The following is a 23,162-nucleotide window of genomic DNA, read 5'->3' as shown; positions in this document are numbered from 1 at the left end:
CAAACTTTTAATACAAAAAAATTTTTTTTGGTTTATTTATTTTGAGAGAGAGAGAGAGAGAGAGAGAGAGAGCGAGCCAGCCAGGGAGGGGCAGAGAGAGAGAGAGAATCCCAAGCAGGCTCCATGCTGTCAGCACTGAGCTCAACATGAGGCTCGATCCCATGACCCTGGGATCATGACCTGAGCTGAAATCAAGACTCAGATGCTTAACTGAGCCACCTAGGGGCTCAGATGGTGTCCCTCTTTTTATCCAGTTTCAGAATCGAATTTCTACAGTGGTAAATATTAAAGTCGTACAAAAACATGGCTACTGTGTAAGGTTTTAAATTATAAGTTATATCTTGTTTTCTATTTCAAATGCAATATTTTGTTGGTACATATGGAGAATTAGTCCATCTTACATAATCACTTTCATATAGACATGTTCTGTGGGAATTTAATCAACTGTCCTTTTTTGGATGGCTATGTGGAAGCATGCAGAACTAAAGAAAAAACTGGGAGTGAACGCTAATCCAAAGCTATCCTTGTCTAACTCAGCTTTCTGTGAATAAAAGCACCTCAAAAGTGTTTTACCGGCACAGCTTTTTTGTAAAAAAATTTACAAAGAAGGAGGCATTAATTTTATTATATATATTTTTTATAACAAAAGCTCCTTTACTTGGTTCATTTTGTCTCCTCAATTAAAATACAATTTCTGAGCTATTATATTTTCCTTCCATTTAAATACTGTATACACATAGCCTGACATTGATACAATTTTCCCTTGTTGGACAGCTTATTCTATTTCCTCCAAATTAGATAAAGTCCACTCAGATGGGTTCATGGGAGCTTCCCTCCCCCTTTGTGCCCTCCCAACCTTGGATGCCTTTCCCGTCCTCCTCCAGCATATTCTTGGGTGGGCAGAAACCTGGGGAGACGCAGCCACCAGGCAGCTTGCTACTCTCCTAAAGCACATCTGGGCTTTATATCAGGCCTTTAATTAATCCTCAGTGAAAGCCAAGCTATGACATTTTGACTGGGCAGGCTCCAGTTCTGGACAGGTCTTGATTTATTGCGACTGAGTCTCAACCAACTTTGATTTATTTCAGCTTTGGGGAGGAGGGCAAGCTCAGAACAGAAAAGTGCTGTTGAATGTAGAACACGTGATGTCAGCACAGGCCCTCCAGACTTCCGAGGGCTGCAGGACAAACGGTTCAGAAGAGAATGGCCTCTGAGAAAGCCATTAAAAAAATGATTTAAATAACTTAAAATTGTACATAACAAAATAAATGCAATCATGGATGAGAGAAAATGGTCCTGAAATAGTGGGCTGATTGCAGCAGGATAGGAAGCCTTGGCCTTATCTCTGGGAAAAGGACAATTCCCAGTGGGGCATCAGTGTTAATCAAGGCTCTCATTTGCATGTAGGGAGCAGTGGCCCAGCCAAGCCTCTCCTTCCTAGCTGGGGGAACATTCTCCAGAATGTACCTCCTACTTAGCAACACCAAAGATCTTTTGGCTGATTAAGTAATGTCAGATTTCCTATGCTTTTTTTTTTTTTTTTTGACAGACAAAATAAGCCAAAAAGAAGTTACAGTTTTTTGATTAAACAAAGTTAGAAGAGTTAGTAAATTTAACTAATGAATTTGTTTCTGTCATGGGAAGGCTATCCGTAATGCCCTTTCCTGGCTGAAGCCTTGACAATGTGCTGAGCTCACTGCTATCTGCTTGAGCACAGTTGTATCTGCACGGTGACCCCCAAGTGTGACACGAGCATGCGCAGATGAAAGTCCAGCTAATGCTTCTCTACACCTTTGTTTGGCCTAGCATAATGCCAAGCACACAGTAGGGGCGTCTACCACAGGATCTTTGAATACTGAGAAGCCCTCCCTGCTCCTGGAGGGAGAAAGTCTGTGCACGTGGTCCTGGCCTGGTGTCACCAGGAATATATGGATGACACAAGAGAAGTGTCAAAAATCATTATAGGCAAAGTTAAGTTCTCTAAAGGGATATAATGGTAGGAAAAGTGGGTTACAAAAAAAGAAGAAGGGGAGTGGCATGGCCTACAAAAGTGGAAAAAGTATATTCAAAGTCCATCACAGCTGCTATACACATATGCTCTGGGTATAACCAAGCTGAGCCTCCTTTTATCCACTGGCAAATGGGGAGAAAAACACTTATTCTGCACGGCTGCTGTGAGGAGCAGAGGACATGTTGGTAAAGCTCTTAACTCATTAGACATGGGCATTCCTGGTGCTGAAGACACGGGGAGAGTGCTACGAGAGGGACAGGAACAAAGTTATCAGCGTTCACCTGTGTACCTGTCCCTAGCACTGATAATGCATCCATGGGCACTGGTGGGTGAGCATGACCCTAAAGGGTGTCTGTGAACATGTGTACAGAAACAGAAGTCTCTGAGAAGGAATGCCCAGGTGGCTGCAAATGTGAGCCACCCACCATACCATAGTATTGACTCTTTCTTCACAGAGCCACATATAAAGGCTGTTCCTAAACATACAATAATCTTTACTTAAAACTACTGAATGAGTGATGCTTGTGACAAGGATTAATATAACTGTTGCTTTGTGATTAGACTTGAGGTTTAAGCCGCTAAACACAATTGTTAGGTCACCAGCACATTAGAGACCTTACAAAGTGCTATCAAATTTCAGAGCTGGCTTTTCATAACAATGCGCATATGTAGAGGAACCATCTTGTGGGTGGTCAGTCTGCCATTCCTGCAAGTGTCAGTCACCTACTTTGAGGTGTGGTGTGCCAGGAGTTAGCAGACAAGTTCCGAGCATGGAGAGAGACACCACATTTGGAAATCCACAGCATCCCTGAACTTCCGAGGCTATTTAGGCTACACCAAAACATTAATTGCTGCAAATTCAATAACCAGGGTTGACGTGAATAAATGCACAATGAGATGCAGCTGTTGTGTCACTGAAGCCAGCATACTCTAATTTTTATAGACTTTCCTTTTTTTAACCTTAAGTGAAAGTTATCTGAATACATCTATTCACTGGTTTTGGAAATTAAACTCTCTTTACATCTCTATTATACTCTAGTTTCTCAAAGAGATTTCGAGGTTGAGAGGTTAGAAAGCCCTGGCTGAGAAATGCTGTACATTCACAAAACCTATTTAATGTAGGGGACCCAGGTCTGCACACCAGCGCAGGGCAGGGTGGGCTCCTGCAGATCTCAAAGCATTCTGTGCTGGAGAGGAGGTGGGCAGGGCTCTGTCCCTCGGGAGCTGCCTCCTAATCACAAGGAACCGGTGGGGCAAAAGGGCTCTTTGAAGAGTACTCCCTGTTCTCCGCAGGGCCAAGGTGACCTACACCACAGCTTGCAAGGTACTTCTCACCAGCCATCATATGCTCAGTGACACTGAGACAGCAGGAAGGGTCAGAGGACCTGCTGCAGGGGCTGCCCAAGCATGGCGGCTCCAGATGCTGCAAGGGGGCAGGAGTGGAATGGCACTTGCCCCTGTGCCTGGCGACAGAGGGTGAGCGCTCAGGCACACAGAAGAGCTATTAGTCAAGTGCTGCCAGGATCCATCATTTTCTTTGTCAATGTATGAACAGGAAGATGAAGGGTGAGGGTAATATGTTCATATGTTTGTACCTGCAATCTCACCCCTAATATCATTTCCTGCTTTCACATATGTAGTTTCTCCCCCATTTGATTCTTGGCTTCTAGGAGAAGATGGACATACATGCATGGGTGTGAGTGTGCATTTGTGTGTCTGTGTGTGCATCTGCATTAACTTTAACTCCTCCCACCCCCTCAGATATTTTAAAGCTCCATACGATGCAGAGGGAGAAGATGATAAACCAGTGGGTGAATTCTTACAAATCAAAGGCCACACAGGACCAATTTGAGAGAAGAATTTTAGTGGAATTTAAACAAACCTGGTATAAAGCAGTAATTGTGACCTATGAGTAGAGATAACTCTCTAAAAGTATTTATAAAGAAGTTTTGTGTAAGAAATCAAAGACCAGGGTCCCTGGGTGGCTCAGCTGTTTACCCATCTGACTTTGGCTCAGGTCATGATCTTGAGCCCCACTTCAGGCAAAAAAAACTCAGATGAGTCCCGCTTCTCTCTCTCTCTCTCTGCCTCCCTCTCTCTCTGTACCTCACTCACTTGCACCCTCTCTCTCAAAAAAAAAAAAAAAAAAAAAAAAAAAAAGAAATCAAAGACCAGATACCTAATTTGGGCCAGTTCAGTGATGAAATAAGGGAAGTAATATGAGCACGCCTAGGAATGTTCTATCTTCAAGGGGGTCTTTTAACTGAAATAGGTGCACCCTTTTCTTATAGGACATAGTGTATTTATTTTCTCAGATGAATAGGCCAATAATTTCATAAAGAAAATATAAGTGATTTGTTCACTGTAACAAAGCAAAGTTGTGCAAGAACTAACACAGAAACGTTTTTCCCTGTGAGCCAGTTTGGTCTCCATGGGAACATACATTTTACAAAAACACACACAAAAAAAGTTTACATTAATAGGGGGTTATAAATAACATGCTGCATGCTTATTAGAGATATTAGAGATTTAAAAAAAATTTAACGTTTATTTATTATTCAGAGTCAGAGAGAAACAGAGCATGAGCATGAGACAGGCAGAGAGAGGAGGAGACACAGAATCTGAAGCAGGTTCCAGGCTCTGAGCTGTCAGCACAGAGTCCAACGTGGGGCTTGAACTGACAAACCACAAGATCATGACCTGAGCCAAAGTCAGATGCTTAACCGACTGAGCCACCCAGGTGCCCTGAGATATTAGAGATTATTAGAGATAATACCTGATCATAAGTGAGCTATACCATTTTTTGTTCATTCCTTTCTTACAGCTTTCACTTAAAGGCTTTACCTAAGATTTCTCTTTGACAAGCAGTTTTTGAGTATTGCCCAATTTTGTTCTGAATTTTTTTTGATAAAAAATACTAATTGGAATCAAAAATTTTGGTTTGTGATATAAACTCAATGAAGATTGTATCATTTTAACGTCATCCAGCTAACAGAACTATCCAGAAAAGAACAAAGGGGTCATGGAAAGTAAATCCCTTTGTTCAGCCACAGTTCTTTTCTCTTCTTGATTTACTTCTTCTGATCTTCACTCAGACCTTCAAACAGACTCTTGGCAATCTAAAGCATGAATTGTTTACTTCTTAGCTCAAAGACTAAAATTAGAGATGTAAAATTGGACTTTGCTGTGGCTATTTGCTCATACACAGTTGGACAAATATTGGAATGGTCTCTATTACCCTTTCTCTTCATACTTTTTCATAACTAAACATGAGAGCAGAAATCTAAGAATCAGGAGACCTGGGCTAAATATCACAGTTTTGCCCCAGACTCAGGGCTGACTCTAGAGGCAGCTATTCTAGCCCCCAGGGGTGTTAAAGCATCCACATGTTTGTAATTAGGAAACCTATACCAACTTGTTCAGAAAGGTAGTTTGAGATCCTTGGAAAAGAAGATGCTATATAAACAGAAAGATTGGAGGATTCGCCTGAAACCTCAGGCTATCAGTCATACCGGTAAAGTTATAAATGTTTAATTTATTTGTATTGCTGTCCCTAAGAATAAAAAGCACACACCATGAGACTTGATGAAGTTCCTTTTAAACAAAGACTTTTGGGTTTTTGTAATTAGTGAAGTTTGGCAGTCTTTAAATGGAACAAATCATAGAGAAAGGTACAGCTAAACTGTTCTCCAAAATTAAATTGATTCTTAGTATGAAGTTAAAGCACTTAATTAAGTTAGTCCAGAATTTCATTTGACAACTGAGATTCTGCCTACCTCTGAATCATCTGTCTAAAAGAACAGTTACAATGACTCTATCTAGTCTAAATCAAACATCCAAAGATAAATACTTACTCTGTTCTTATGGTTAATCCTATGTCAACAACTATAGGCTTTCTAAGCTCCTTTACTTTAAAAATTGTAGAATTCTCTGGATTGCAAAGTCTAAGGCTTGACTGAGCTGCTTTCCTTTTAACTGGTACCCCCAGTCTCACAGTGATTCTTGTGTGGCTGTTTTTCCCAAGGGTAATCTGCATTTCAGATGATTGAAGATGTCCATTTGTGAATGGCGCTAGCTACAGCCCTTCAAAATCTCCATAAAAAATCTCACTCTGGGAAAAAAAAAACTGTGAAGAAAGTCTTCTGCCTGCCCCCTTGAGCGTGCAGAGACTACCAGGCTGTGGTCCCCCAAAATTACTAGTGGGACAGAGGGAAGGCCACTGATGTCAAATCACGTATCACTACACAGAAAAATGACAAATTGCTTATCTAAAAAATGGCATCATACAAGCATCTACGGTTTCTTTTCTCATAGATGTCCTTCTCTAGGATTCCACAACTACATGTATGAATGCTGGTTTTGAAGTATACAACTCTGTAGGGGCGCCTGGGTGTTTCAGTCGGTTAAGCAAGCATCTGGCTCTGGTTATAATGTCATAGCTTGTGAGTTGGGAGTCTCATGTTGGGCTCTGTGCTGATGGTGTGGAGCCTGCTTACAATTCTGGTTTTCTCTCTCTCTCTCTCTCTCTCTCTCTCTCTCTCTCTCTCTCTCTCTTTCTCTCTCTCTCTCTCTGCCTCTCCCCTGCTCATACTCTGCCTCTCCCTCTCTCTCCCTCTCTCTGCCCCTCCCCTGCTCATACTCTCTCTCTCTCTCAAAATAAACTTAAAAAACTAGTTTTAAAGTATGCAACTCTGTGTATAAATGAAGCAAATTCTAAATCTACAAATATACAGAATTTCATTAAAGTGTTCACTACCGTAGGAGCTAGTTTGAAATATGACTTGGAATGTGGCTAATTTGAGTTGAGATTTGCTGTAAAGTATAAAACACATTGTTGCATAGACTGTAAAAACTTAGTAACACAAAAAGGAATAGTTTGGATACATTGGGTTAAATATTAAAATTAAGTTCACCTGGTTCTTTTTATGTTTTAAAATGTGGCTACTAGAAAATTTTAAATTTCCTAAAATTAAATGACTCACAGTGATATTCTATAGCATCTTTTATCATGGCATGAAAAAAGAAATTTTAAATTAGTCCGGATTAAGTGGCAAAAACTGGAAAAAAAATACATGACATCAGGCTATATAAATGATTTGTTTCACTTAGGAGTTTTACAATGTCAAAACATGAAAGTATATTCTGTATCACTGAAAACAAAACAAATTTTATACTAGATGGCAAATAAGACTTTCATGGAAAAAGTGTTTATTATGCTAAAATCATATTCTCAGATTATGAATCTTACACTGTGTAGGACCCCAGCTCCCTCACTCTGAAGAGGAGAAAATTAAGACTCAGAGTGAAAAAGTGATGGGTTTGCAGCCCCACAGCTAGCAAATAGCAGCACAGTCTAAGGACCACCAGCAGAGCAGGCATGGAACAGGGTTTTTTGTGTCAAGCCATACAGTCAACTGTCTTTACTACAAGAAGTTCTCAAGCCAAGAAAACAGGAGGCAAGAAAACAAGCAAGATTTCATGTTCTAAATGGAGGTAAGTTCCACAGCATATATTTAATTCTAATAAAACCAGCTCATGAGGTAAACGCCCTCTAGAAAATGTATGATAGAAGTATTCTCCTGGATGAGTGGAGGATTAACTTTTAAAAAATGCTATACAAAATGTGGTAATGTGTTTTTAAGAAAAATCACTGATAACTCTGGAGCAAGGGCAATTGATTATAATTTAATCACAAAAGGTTCACTTCATTAACCATTACTTAGAATTGTTCTACAGCATCTGTGACTGTTGCAATGATTTCTACATGAGGATGGTCTGGCTTTTTTATTCATCCTAGTAGCCGAAGTACCTCTTTCAAGGTGGTCTGATATGGAATGGATTCCCATAGTCTGGATTCTGCAGTTGGGGATACAGTGAGGCTCTAGTTCACTTCCAACACAAAGAAAACAGCAATGCGTACCATATATTTGATCCTAGTAACAGACAGGGCCATCCAAGAGTAATGTTTCTAAAAGTAATAAGCTTTCCCTACATACTGATCCGAGTAACTAGAGCTAGGGAAACTGTCTCTAGGGACATGCTAATGTCTCCCAAAGAAGGCCAGTCAGAAAGTTCAGCTGTTCTATCTTTGGTCCATTAATACTGGATGTTGAGTCAGGCTACATCCCAGAACACCTACAACTGAAAAGTAATTCTTCTCAAATGAAAACTGGCATATTAAGTGTACCCTCTGGGTTTGGGGAATGCTTCCCATCCCAAAATAAATTTTTAAGCACAAAGAGACAGTTAGAAGTGGTCACTCTGCTGATAACTATGTTTTATTCAGTAATCTGTCAAATAAGGGGGAAAATGGCGAAGAGAGAAAGAGAGAGAGAGAGAGAGAGAGAGAGAGAGAGAGAAAACCCAAAGCAGACCTTTACATTTCAATTTCTTTGTCCCAGTTCTTCCTCCCATTAAAAAAAAAGTGTGGAGTTTGTGAAAAGAATGAGCAGAGATCATGAAAGTATGATATGCCTTCCATCTTTCATTGGCTCATATTCCAGGGAAAAGAATTACAGCAGAGAAAGGATGTTGCCAACATGTATACAATAGTAGTGTTAACCATTCTGACTTGCAATATAAATTGAACCATTAAAGGATTTTAATGTTCCTCATTAACTTTTATTAGCTTTAATTTTTAACTTTTTCTCTTCCTCTTAAAATTAAAAATGAACATTCCCTTCAACTTTGCACACCTTCAAGCAGCATTCAGGCTAATCAAGGTCTTGGAGGGATCGAAGACAAATACAGGAGGAAAAACACCACAAATAACTGTAACCCCTAGTGCAGAGTTTCTTTCAGTGTCTTCCTTCATAAAAAACAGCAAGTGGGAGGTTATAGTTTTTAAACTTCACAGAAGAATCAGAGATCTCATAGTCCTTTTCTGTTAGCATTCATCATCCTTCATCACCAAAAATAAGTGACCTAATTAAATAATTCTGGAGATAATTTTTTTCTCCTTCCTTTGTATAAACATTAGGTTAAGCACTCTAATTTTAATATCTTATGTAGTAAAATTTGTCCCCAAATGTAATGCCTACTGGTTGATGAAAATGATACCTATTAAAAAAAGAAAGAAAGAAAGTTAAGAAAGAAAACAAAGAAGGAGAAAAAAATACCACGAGGATCTTCTTCTCTCTATAGATGGTGTATCTGAGTTGCCACGTGATATGGATGGATGGAAGAATGAAAAGATAGATGGATGGATGGAAGGCAGGAACACAGGTAAGTATCACATACACAAATAAAAACCTTTTGACTCTCAAAAAAAGCCTTTTAATTTGTGTCTAAAAACAATGATGTTATATTTAAAAGAAGCATTTCAGAAAAGAAAATAAGGGCATATTTGCCCTTGGTGAGAAATTTTTTAAAAAATCTGTGGAATATTACAACATAAAAATACAGAGTTTAGGGGTGCCTGGGTGGCTCAGTTGGTTAAGTGTCCGACTCTTGTTTTCGGCTCAGGTCATGATCTCATGGTTTCATGGCTTCGAGCCCCACATCAGGCTCTATGTAGGTAGTGCAGAGCTTGCTTGGGATTCTCTGTCTTCCTCTCTCTCTAACCCTCCCCCACTTACTCTGTCCCTCTCAAAATAAACAAATAAACTTAAAAACATTTTGGGGCGCCTGGGTGGCTTGGTCGGTTGAGCGTCCGACTTCGGCTCAGGTCACGATCTCGCGGTCGGTGAGTTTGAGCCCCGCGTCCGGCTCTGTGCTGACAGCTCAGAGCCTGGAGCCTGTTTCAGATTCTGTGTCTCCCTCTCTCTCTGCCCCTCCCCTGTTCATGCTCTGTCTCTCTCTGTCTCAAAAATGAATAAATGTTAAAAAAAAAAATTTAAAAAAAAAAAAAAAAAAAAAAAAAAACAAACAAACTTAAAAACATTTTTTTAATAAAAAAAAAATACAGAGTTTCACTTCCTTATACACATGCCTGTCTGGGAACAGATCCAATTCCCAGATGATCTCTAAGCGCACTAAAAGGCCAAAGCAGCATTAACAAATCACCTGTCAAAAGCAGATTTATGTTATCTTCTGTCACACAAAAAAGAGAGTATAGAGAATCTTTCAGTTACAAAACTGGCTTCCTCTTATTTATTGTTACTTGGTCCTTTAATTATTTGATCCTTTAAGAAAATACCTGTTATACAAAAACATACAAATATTATTTAGCCATTGAGAAAAGGAGGAAATCTTGCCATTTGTGACAACATGGATGGAACTTGAGGGCATTATGCTACATGAAATAATCAGAAAGAGAAAGTCAAATACTGTATGATCCCACTTATATGTAGAATCTAAACAAAAACAAAAACAAAAAACTGAGCTCACAGATACAGAGAACAGATTGGTGGCTGCCAGAGGCATGAGTTGGGGGCAGGTGAAATGGGTGAAAGTGGTCAAAAGGAATAAAGTTCCATCATAACTTACTTACAAGTAAGTCATGGGTTGTAATGTACAGGATAGTGATTATAGTTCTAATACTGTATTGTAAATTTCAAAGTTGCTAAGAGAGTACATCTTAAAAGTTCTCACCAAAAGAAAAAAAATGGTAACTATGTATGGTAATGAGTGTTAACTAGACTACTGTCCTGATCAATTTGCAATATATATAAAGACTGAAAAATTATGCTTTTACCTGACACTAATATACAGATGATCCTTGAAAAATGCAGGGGTTAGGGGCACTGACACCCCTGCACAAAGATCCATCTATTAACTTTTGACTCCCTCAAAATTTAGCTACTGATAGCTTACTATTAGCCAGAGTCTTACCAATAACATACACAGTGGATTAACACATATTTTGTCTATGTATTATCTACTGTATTCTTTTTTTTTTTTTTTTTTTTTTCAACATTTTTTATTTATTTTTGGGACAGAGAGAGACAGACAGAGCATGAACGGGGGAGGGGCAGAGAGAGGGAGACACAGAATCGGAAACAGGCTCCAGGCTCTGAGCCATCAGCCCAGAGCCCGACGCGGGGCTCGAACTCACGGACCGCGAGATCATGACCTGGCTGAAGTCGGACGCTCAACCGACTGCGCCACCCAGGCGCCCCTACTGTATTCTTATAATAAACTAAGCTAGAGAAAAGAAGACGTCAATAAGAAAATCATAAGGAAAATACATTTACAGTGCTATACTGTATTTATTTTTTTAAAAATCTATATATAAGTGGACCTACACAGTTCCCAACCTATGCTGTTCAAGTATCAACTGTAATGTTATGTTTGAATTATATCACAATTTAAGAAAAAAAAACCTAGTTACTGTTAACTGACTTTTCAAAAAAACTTGCATATTATAAGCATGTCCCAATTATATTTTCATTCACCTCAATTTGCTGATATGCAAATTTGGTAGCCCATTATCTAAAAGACATTTGAGAAGCATTTTCTTCCTCAAAGAATAGAAGGGTGTAATGCATTTTAAAAGACTATATTTCAGGAACAGAAAAAAATAATGCTATATCAAAATGACAATAATATGCATTTTTTTCACCTTGGAAACTTTAGACTTGAAAGAAGCCTATAGTGTAACTTTTCCATCACTCCTGTTGAATTCTAAGACCACCAGTGTAACAGCACCACTCGGAAAACCACAGGGCTGGCCTTGTTAGAATACACATAGAGTTGCTGAGGAACAGGAAACGAAGCCAGATGGTTCTGCTGAGGGAAGCACTTTTTTTTTTCTTTATAAAACCAAAAAAGCACTAATAGGTCAAACACAAAAATGCAGATATGGTAAAACGGAAAGCTAACAGGGAGATTTATGTAAATAAGACAAGCACGGTTTTGCATTACGTTCCCATCCATACCAGTAAGTGGAAGGGGTTGGGGAGGGAATAGCACAGTAGATCTATACCACAGATCTGAATGGTTTTCTTGATGGTGGATATAAGCTACTAGCAATCTTTAAATAGGTACTACTGCAAAATTCTGGAAGCCAATAGAGTATGATTTGTGTTAGACTGAGCATCTGTGAATTATCACAAAAACTATTTAAAAAATAAGCCTTTAAATACAGAGTTTAAAGTAACTGTAGTCTACACTCTGGCTTCTTGAACATCCAATTTAATGTGGTTGTTTACAAACACATGAAGTCCAAATGTGGTACAGCACTCAACACAAGCTTTTGGGGTGAGGCAGGGCGTCTCTTTCTGTCCCTCACCCACTCTGGCCAGTTCAGAACCATGCCATTTGCAAGAGCACAGTTGAACACAGGCAGGTGTCTCCTGCAGCACCCAGTCTCTGGTCTTCAACCAGGAAGAGAGTCTGAGAGACTACAAACCTGGCCTCATGATCTTCCTTACTGAGCACGGTGGCCACGGGCCATGGCTCTGGCTAACAGAATGCTAGGGCTGGTCACCCAGAGATTTGCAGCCTTCTCTTCCTTGACACAGTCCTTAGGGGATTTGCGCAGGACAGCTGGGACTGCTGCCACTGTGGAGTCATGATCAGATATTTGGGCCTGGCATCTATGAATTGTGTAAGTGGCTTGCCCCTGCCTCTGGACTTCTGGTGGTAAATAAACAGTGATCCCTAGTAAGCTGTCACTTGTAACTGAGTGTAATCCCTAACTGGTGCATGGACCACCTAGATGATGAGTCTTCACAGTGATGATAAAATGCATAATGTAGCCCTTGTGTTGGTCACATGATCTGACAGATGCTATAGTGGGAAGACCATGAAAGACTGGAGTTATGTTCAGACTCTGAACTGTTTTATCTCAATCTATCTATCAGTGAATATCTCTGAATAATGAACTGCTTCACCTACTAGATGAGGGCAAAGGATAGGAGGATAAATAAAGTTGCTTCAGTTTTTAAATTAAATGAATAGATGAAGCTAATCTGGTTTGAGGTCCATTCATTCTGGGGTATTCATTCCATAAACACCCACTGAGCACGTCCTATGTTTCAGGTACTCTGAGGGCACTCGGGGCTATGAAACAAGGTCAGCATGGTGATCAGATGTGGAAAGTTTTGTGTCTGTGAGAAGGCTGCCCAGCTAACTTGGGACAAGGGCTCTGGCAGCAGCGATTCAAAGGGTTGTAAATAAAGGGTGACAGGACTACAGGGGAAATGGTCAATCCTTGTGGATAAGCAGCTGGGGAGGAGAGTAATAAAAAAGAGGCAGCTCAGAGTGACCCCAAGGCAGAGCAGAATTTTGAGAAGAAATGAGCAGACTGCCTAGCTACCTCTCAAACATGCTACAAAGATGGAACATAAGCTGTACCTAAAGATCTTAAAATTCTTCCCGATGCAACAACTGTCATTAATTATTTTTTTAACACAAACTTGTGTGATAATCATGGTTTTCATGTAATTTAGTTTTTTCTCATCCTGATGTTTTTGCTACTCCAGTTTATATGAAAAACACAGCTGTAGGAAAAACAGAGGAAGCCCACCAGCCACCTAGCCACAGTATAATGCTGTTCACATAGTGCCCAGCACACATCAAGTGAAACAGGGCATACCACTAGTAGTCTGTCATGCTTTAAAAGGGTTTTCATTGAGCAAAGCCAGGTGGTTAATACTCAAGACACTGTTAGCCCTATCACAGAGGCTCAGAAGTAAGACTTCTTGATACTGTTCCCCTCCCCTTCCCTCGGTCCCCCCTGCAGAGAGAGAGGAAGAAAGAGGGAGAGAGAGATGACAGGAAGGGTGGAAGGACAGAGGGGAAAGGAAGGGGAAGGAGGAGAAAAAGAGGGATAGAACAGAGGGAAGGAATGAGGGAGGAAGAGAGAGAAAGAAAGGAAGATGGAGGGAGGAGGAGAGGGAATGTCTGCACATGGTGAGTTAGGAAAGATCCTACTGACATGCTTAATGAAGTCAACACAATTTCTTTGAGTCTCACTAGACTTCTAACATCTCAGAGCCCTACATCACGCGCAATTAAACAAGCAAACCAGTAATTCATTAGGGATAATTTTAATAGATGACTCATTTAGCCCAGCCAGTCAATGATGCTTTGGTTTCCCAAAGGCTCTAGCAGATAGTTAACTACAATGAAGCTTTCAGCTGTCACTGACAAAAGGTGATGGAATTTAAACTACCTATCCCATTTCTTCAAACTTATTCAGTTTTTTTTGAAGATAAGGATCAAATGAAATGATTTCTGTGAAACCTGTATTTCCTGTACAGAGTTGATATCTTCTTAAAATTATATGAGTGTACAACTATTAAGTTAATACTGCAGAGGAAGTCTCCCATTTAGAATAGAAGACCTGGCCTTTTAATTTTTGGCTCTTCAAATGTTTTAGAGTTTCTTTCTATCTCAGTTTCTCTTTTGTGTGTTCTTTTTTCCACAGAAGGCCAGTGGTAAAAATGCTAGTTAATTTGTAATTTCTAGTGAGGGGTATACTTATTAGAGGGGTAAAAAAAAAATGGCTTTAAAATCTCACAAGAATGACTCAATATACCAAGAATCAAGCCAGAAATGTCATGCTGTATCACATGAAGGGATTGTGCTGAAGAGCCATGTTCAACACAAGGCCTGGGCATCTCCTTTCCAAGCCAGATTTTTCATATGGAAATGCAAATAACAATTCCTGCTCTCCTAATCCCTGACTAAAATTTATTGGGAGAATTGAATCCAAAGATATAAATGATAAAGCACTACACAAATATAAGAGGATAACCTTCAGGGGGTTAAAAAAAAAGTCTGGTGAAAGCTCTTTGTATTTTGTTTTCAAACTTGAAATTTAAGATCCAGTGAAAATCAGCAAGCAATTCTTGACTTAAAGGAGATATTATAAGAAAAAACACATGAAGCCATGAAGCCTCGGGGATTCTGATCTTTGCCTTTGCACTGGCAAGGAGAGAGAATCAAGTGCCACACCCAGCATGAGTATTTGTATTGTGTGGACGTGGTGACAGAATGGCCAAGAGGCAAGGGCCTTGGTCACCTTCCTGGAATGCAACCTGCCTCCTCCAGGCTCCACCCAGGCAACCCACACACCATCGCCCCTGGGGCGGAAGCTCACCACTCCACTTTGTGAGTCAGAAGCTGGAGGATGGACCTGGGAACAGGGATCTGCTCGGAGGAAATGAAAGTACACACTCGGAGCACTTAAAAAGATACCACAGAATACTTCTCTTTTCTGCTAGCTACACAGTTTACAGTTTTCTACAGCTGCTATCAGAGATCTCCATATAAGAATCTTTAACTTTTACATGTACAAAAACAAAGTCGTATTATTAGAAAGTTACCTGCTCCTATTATGTGTATGTGTGCATGTGTGTGGGTGTGGGTGGTGAAGGAGATACTGGGGACTGGGAGGGGGGACAAGAAGGGGGAAGGCAAGGAGGAGTGAAAGTTTTCCAAAAACAATAGAATTCGTGACAGAAATCCTGCTTTATCTAGAAGAATCCTCTACCAAATGACGGGCTTGAAAACTACGACAAAATATAGTGAGGACCACACAAGGAAAGATGTTTCTGAATGAGCAGACGTCAGTGTTACCACTCATGCAGAGGGGCACTTAATCTTGTAAGCCAATGCTACTTTTGTGATTATGAAAATTCTGTTTGGTAAATCAGGACCAGTATATCAGTCTTTCATTCTACTTCTTCCATCTGCTCAAATATCTTTCTTTTACAAATAGGAATAAAGTCTAATGATAGTAGAATCTGCAGATAATTGGGAAACTTATCATAGTACAAGAACATATGGGCACTATTCAGTTTTCCTTTATGGTCTGCATGTAACAAGAGTGAAAATTGCTTGAAAATTACTTGCTAGCATCAAGTAAATCCATCACGATTAAAACCTAAAATATGGTTAAAATCATATTCAGTAGATAATGTCTTATGCTAAGTTTAGAAAATAATCTTTTAGTAATGAGAGGGATAAAACACATTTCATATATACATATTCATTTTTATAAACCATATAAAGAAATGGTCAAATTGGGAGAGTATTTTTTGGGCATCTACCATTCTGTGCCAGGCATGTTGGGAAGCACAATTACGACAAAGAGGAATAATAGCCAGTCCCTGCCTTCAAGGAGCTTCGTGGAGAGAGACTGGCACTAGCCAACTAACCACATCATAGCCTATGCTTGTGGAGAAATGGTTTTATTCTCAGAGATTTCAATTTACTTAGATTCTTCAGGAAGTAATAAACAGTAATGAGTTAAACCCAACCATTCCCCTTATAATGAAAAAACATAACATAAGTGATCTCAAATATTTTACATAACTTTGAGAGGTAGCTGGGAAGCTATTCTAAGGAGTAATTCATCTCTTTCTGTAGGAACTTTACTATTTATTTCCATGGGAGTCTCAAATCAACAATGCAAAGACAGTTTTACAAAAGGTTTCTCAATTTTGCCTTTAAGTAATTCTACTTCTGTAAAACTGCACTTGTTAATTAACTGGGCCTGGCTCAAGCCCCAGTCTATCTTTCCTAAAATGAAAAGGGGATCTTTGCTTAATGGTATCCCAAATTCATCCATTTAGGGCATATTTAGCCTGCATGTGTGATACATCCAGTTTCTCGAACAATGGTAAAAGCTACATGGGAAAACCTTTTGGAAATCTGATCCCAAGAGGACAGTGGCTTTTGATTATCCTTGAACCACAATAAGGCAGAGAGTAAAGAACATGGGACAAAGTCATGGAACAAACCCATTTAAAGCTATTTAACTAGCAACTCAAAGTGGCAGACATTTCATTCCTGTACAGCATCTATTCCCAAGACAGTCCAAAAAGGTGTCTGCCTCTTGGTATCACAATTGCTTCCCTGGGCAACCAGACCATCAGTGGGACAGATTAAGGTATCTACCACAGAGACTGTCCTTGAGTTCAGATCTAATTGCTCTACAAAGCCATCAGGTATCCCAATTTTACTAAACTCAATATGTAGAAAAAGAAATAACTGATCTCACAAATGCAGAAGATCCAATACTCAGAGAGGGGATCAAAATTTTTTCCTTCCCTAGAAAGAAAAGATAAGGAGAATTTTTGACAATTCACTGCAGAGAATAAGCAGAGGAGATATTTTCTAGCATGGTACACAGAAGCAGAAAATAAAATCCATGTCCTTGCCTTACAGAATATTCTATTTGGAACAGGTTTTTGCTTTATGGTTTTGGATATAAAGGCAAAATTAACACGCTTGTATTAAAGGGCCCCATAAGGCCAAGACTGGGAACCTGGAGCCTGGGATCATGAGGGCAGTAAGAGGCTCTCAAGTGGTCTGAGAAAGCTATAGGAAAGGGCCACAGGGCCAGACTCTGTGAGGACAAAACATAATTTTAGTAAATGATTCCCTGTGAATAAAGCAGAAAACTAGGATGAAACCAAACAGTACTTTAGAATGAGTGTAAAAATTAGGATTGTTTCTGTGTGTGTGTGTGTGTGTGTGTGTGTGTGCGCGCGCGCGCGTGTGTGTGTGTATGAGAGATATTAATTTATTGGCATTCCTGGGCATGAGTCACATGAAAGTAGGAAAGACTAACTTCATTGCAAATACTTTCTGTCCTTTCCAGAGTGTGCTAGTATAAAAAATGAGGCATTTAATATTAAAGATACATACCTTCTACAGGCAAATTCATCATCAAATTTAGATGATGTCGTATTTTAAAAGAGGCAATTATGTCTATATCACACGAATAGCCTTGTTATTAAAGTTAAATAGCCAGTTTTCATTTGTGGGTGGAAGCAGATGTGAAGTGGAAGGCCAGTGAAAGGAGAGAAGCAGGAAGGACAGAGGAGAGCATGAGGAAGGGTAGCTCAGCCCGGATGAGGACCAGCACAAAGGGACTGGGCAGGCCTGACGGGCGGTGGAAGCAGAAAGCTCGTGGAATCTCACAGTACACTTTACATGTAAGTCAATGAGTGTCATAATCTAAGAGGAACAGGAAGGGGCTTTCACACTGTTTCCCTAGGACTGTTCTCAGAAATAGAACCAGGACTTTCTTAGGTACAAGGTATCGTTTCATGTTCCACAGTGGTATAATGACACTTAGCATCATGAGAGTGAGTAAAGGGTGGAGTACAAGCTTCCACCTTAATGTGGTTAATTGCTACCCATTAGAACTTAAATGGCATTTACACAAAGTTTCATAATCCATTTCCACAGGCACTGTATCTCCTGAGTATGCAACTCCCTTCTATATTCATTTTCATTTTTTCCCTCCACATTCACACACTTATACACATTTGCCAAGAACTACTTTTTCCAATTTAATGTCAGATGCTCAATTTTAGATTTTTAAAATACAATTGAAAATATCTAAAAATGCATCCACCTCCTTGTTCCTAAACTATCTGTGGATGAAAACTTGATGAATAATCCATCTTAGAAACTTTGATGGTGTAGTCTTCATTCACTGAGGTAGCAATTTAAACAGTCTAGAGGTTCTGGGGATCTTGGGGCACATTCACTCCTGTGATATCATCCCCAGCCACACAAGACCTGGCCAGAGGAAATAAGGCAACTATGACTTTCTGCATTTGTTTAGTGAGGCCTTACTAAAGAATACTCTGGCACCATGAACACTTTGAGAATTCAAACACAACAAGTAATCAAGCTACTCCGCTGAACATAAAAAAGAAAAAAACCCCTATTTGTTGATGTTGCAACTAGTAAGCTTTCCCTTAAATAAAATCTCAGAAAGTTTAAATGGCATACTTTCTTTCCAGATTTGTATGAATTAACACAGGATGCAAAATGCTAGCAGCAGACTGACAGATGAATTAGAAACAAGGGGGAAACACTGGTTAATCCTCCCCAGCTCTGTCAACAGTCTACTTCTCCCCCTGCCAGAGGCTCCCTGGCTTTCCCCTGGTCTCTTTTATCAGCTGAGAACTGGAAGCTGTAAGAAAAATTAACTCATGCAGAAGACAATGAACAGAGAGGGATGGACATCTAACTATCCATTTTCCCCAAACACACCCTCCGCATCTTTGCCTAATACGGTCAATATAATGAGTTCAGCAAGATCTGATCATCTCTGTTTCAGCCACACACTCTCTTCCAGATATTTCTCCTCCATTTGAACTATAAATGGCACAGAGAGAAAAGAGAGAGAAGTTCAATGTCTTGGCTCTCTGGGAAATGGAAAGTTAGGCAGACCCCACTGCTTATGTCTCTCCTCCCCTCACTTCAGTGAGAATTAGTGGTTATGAACATGGCTTAGTTATCAGGCCTGGGCTGGAGTTCTGGCTTCATTCATCTCTGATGGCCATGGCTTTGGGCAAATCGTACCCTGAACTCTCCAACCCTCAGTCCCTTCATCCATAAAGGATTGTTGTATGTTTCATATAAGATAATGTATGTAAAGTCCTCTATAAAGTTTTTGACCCATAATGAGCATCCAACATTTGGCAATTTTTATTATTTTTATTTCTAAAAGTAGTTTTTTAAAATTAATATATGCTACCTGCCGAAAAAGAGGAGAAGGAGGAGGAGGAGGAGGAGGAGGAGGAAGAAAGAAAAAGGAAGGAAGGAAGGAAGGAAGGAAGGCAGGAAGGAAGAAAGGAGGGAGGGAGGGAGGGAGGGAGGGAGAAAAGAAAGAGGCGTGTGTGAGGGACTATTATATTAAAATTCAGATGAGTCTCAAAAATCCCGCCCTACCCCCCATAATATGAATGTGCCCCGGATTGCCTTGAGAACAGGAGAACTCTTCAGGAATATCTGTATGGTCAGTTGTTGGTAGTAAAACCTCATGATATTTTTTAAATGGTTTTGCTGAGTCTTGGAAAAAGTTCAGACTTGGGTCACTGATTATCCATGTATCCCAAGACTAAGGACCCTCTTGTGAGTTGATAAAAGCTTAAAGATACTTCCAGTCCAGTGCTTATCAATTAGGTCATCGTTCCATATTCCATATTTTCCAGCTAAAGTTGTATCCTAGCTAGTTTTATCAAGGTAGGATCACACTGGGACCTCATTAATCAAACTGTTACCATTAATTTTAAACATATAGTGCCATTTTCCAACTCTTCACTGTTAATGTTTATATATATATATATATATATATATATATATATATATATACACACACACACACACACACACACACACACACATATATATATATATATAATTATTAAAAGGGTAGCAAAGTGAAATAAGTTTGAGAAACACTTTATTAATCTTAATAGGCAGTAGTGCATTCATATATTCTAAGTTTTGAGAAGCCAGTCCATGATAAAGACATCTGCTTACATTTGTGAAATTTAGCATTGTGCAGGCTTATGTGGCTTTAGACAAAGTTTACAAGACTGTCATCTACAGCAACTAGAACCATGACCATGGTAGGTAGTCAACAGAAGGTGTGTGGAAAGAACAGTGCCTCCTAGAGAAGTTAGAGATCCTCTCCTTTCAGGCACCACTGGTACTGTGTTGACATCTTGAATTTGTTTGAATGTGTTCTCATAAATACAATGGTTCAATGTATGTGGACGGAGGCAGGCATGAAAAGAGTGTGATGGTGTCACATAATTATTTAAGAAGATAAAATATTTCAAAAGTTTGAATTATCAACTGACTATATCCTGTAAGAAGTACAAATTCTCGACAACCTGCATTTGTGTAAATTGAGTATTTAGAGCTCTGAGCCATCAGCACTACAGAGTAGTTTTTAAACAGTAATACTTTTTTTTTCTCAAGTTGCAACAATTGTAGATGTTAATTATAGGATCTGGGTGGTGGGTATATGGCTGTTAATGGTAAAATTCATTCAACAATCCTGTACGTTTAAAATGTTTATAATAAAGATTATTGGAAAAGATGTAAGCACATAACTTATTTATTCTGAAGTACAGCATGATTTAATATAGTTTTTATATTCTTCACTTCAAGTTGAAATACCCCTTACCCACTCAGTTTAAGTTTTAAATCATTTTGATCTAGGAAACAAGACTATAAATGGATGTTAATGAACTTGAATCAGCAACAGGAAGTGGCTTTGTATAAATTCTTGCAAAAATGTTTACAAGACAGAGGTAGATTCTAATCATGAATGTACAGCACATTAATGCTAATTTTTTACAGGGTTGTTATTAGGCCCTTTTCACAGATGGGTAAGCTGAGATATAAAGCCCTAAGACTGAAGAACAAATCACTGACACAGCTAGGATCCCTATACTCTGTCAAACGCTCTCTACTCTTCATCATGGAAGTTTATCCATAAGTAAAAAAGTGTAAGTCACTTAATCTAAAGATTCACCAGTGCAACATGTTTGTGTATAAATGAGAAAGATTATATAATTAAAACGTGTGTAAATAAGATGCTATTATAACTTGTTTGATCTGTACTTGCCAAGGCTCCTTTATTCTAAAGCTGATTATAGCGCCAGGATGCAGATGCACTTTAAACATACAATGTTTCTCTTTTTTCATTCTTATGCTTGTTGATTTTAATTTTAGCAACATCTGCTTTTAGTCGTAAGTCTGTGAAGTAACCTCATTTTAACACGTTTAGAATTGCAAGAGATGGTAACACTTCTTAAAATGGAAATAGCAAACTACGTATTCTTACTTAATAATGGCACTTTTTCAGAAATCAAGAAATTTAAATTGAGACATCCTTCAGGACCCATAAATGAGAACTATATAATACTTCTTGCATTATCAACATGTGTTACTGTCTGAACCCCAGGGTTCAGCAAAACCTACTTGTACTGTGGAACAAGCCAGGTCTTGAATGACAATGACAATGACTTAATTGTATGTCTGTTTCTCCATAAAATCTGAAAATTTTACATTTTTCCTGAAAGGCCAGAACATTTTACTCTTGCGTGGATGCTTTGGTTCACTGTACTGATACCATTTTGTCAAGGAATCTTCAAAATGGCATTTGGGAAGACCTTTTTGAAGTCTTTGAGCCAAAATGTTTATAAAATGCTTTTATTTTAAATGAATACAAATGTGGCCCCTTTGTTTCAAGGTTTGAGCTACACCCAGGACCAGTGCTAGCCTTGGCATTTGGGGAATGAGATGATACCAGGGTCCTTCTTCCAGATCCACTGAGCTCACAAAAGACTTACTCATTACTTATGTATTTAACAGTGTCATGAGTTTCTAAAACACTTTTTGGCTTATTTTTAAAATGTCATTAAATTTTTTTCTGATTGAAAAGTTTATATTCATTTCAAATATATGGAAAATATAGAAATACAAAGAGAAAAATAAACATAAATGGTAATAAACATTATTAAGATTTGGTATACTGTTTCTCTATCAAAATCTATTTCTGAGTTCTAGTACAAACTTCATTTTTTACCCCGGTGCAAAAAAATAAAGTTAAATAGAATGAAATTTGATCTATTTGGTTCTGAATTTGGAGAACAAGAATTTGGATAAAGAAAGATAACTATACAGCTATCTACTGCTCTAAGCATATGCAGAAAGCTAGAATGATAGTTTTGAAAAAAAAATCATTTTTATGAACCTTGCCTCATATTTTTAAGTAGGTAAGGCCATATAGATTAGACAAAACAGAGTTTCAGCTTCTATTATTAACATCTCCTTTCTCCTACTTCTTAAATTTCTGAAAAGGTGGTCTTATACATTTTTTAATGAAATGTTCTTAGAATGTACCTAATGTCTATTGTCATAAAATGCCTCTTTGTAATGACAGCTTCAAAGAACATACCGAAATTATCTAAATGTTATGCTGTTCAAAATTTAAAATCAAAGCTGTTCTTCATCCATAATATAAATCAGTATTAGGTGTACAAGTACCCATTTTTAATTGTTATGAACAAAAATAATAACACCTGAAACTAATCTCTGTGTTAGCAAGTAAACTACTTGTTTGCTTTCTTTCGTAAACGTTCAAGTTTCTTTTTGAATCGCATCAATGAACAAGGAAGCCAGATCCGGTTTCCCAGAGACGAATCATTAAGGACAGAAATAGTCTCCTGAGCACAGGAAATCTGTAAGCACCTAAACAAGGACAAACAGACTCCAGGGAAAAAGACAATGTCACCAACATGCTCCTTCATGTCTGGCCACAGAAAGAGCCATGTATATTTAAAAGGATACTGATCAGGGAAAGGTAAAATATAACCATTTGCTTAAAGAAAAATCACACTACTTACACATGTAACACATCTAATTCAGACCAGAATTTAATGTGCAGATAAATCCCAAGAGTGAGAATTTGAATTTCCCTTCAACTATATCCAGTATT

The 23,162-nt window shown here is 38.8% G+C and overlaps 1 protein-coding gene across 3 annotated transcripts in view; it reads right to left on the bottom strand.

Moving 5' to 3' along the window:
* GMDS (GDP-mannose 4,6-dehydratase) overlaps nt 1-23,162 on the bottom strand; it is a 623,719-nt gene that overhangs the window by 280,558 nt on the left and 319,999 nt on the right. The window lies entirely within an intron of this gene.

The sequence above is a fragment of the Panthera leo genome, chromosome B2 (genome assembly GCF_018350215.1).
Source record: "Panthera leo isolate Ple1 chromosome B2, P.leo_Ple1_pat1.1, whole genome shotgun sequence".
Taxonomy (NCBI): domain Eukaryota; kingdom Metazoa; phylum Chordata; class Mammalia; order Carnivora; family Felidae; genus Panthera; species Panthera leo.
The sequence above is the reverse complement of the archived record's forward strand: the minus strand, read 5'-3'. Positions and strand labels throughout refer to the sequence as shown.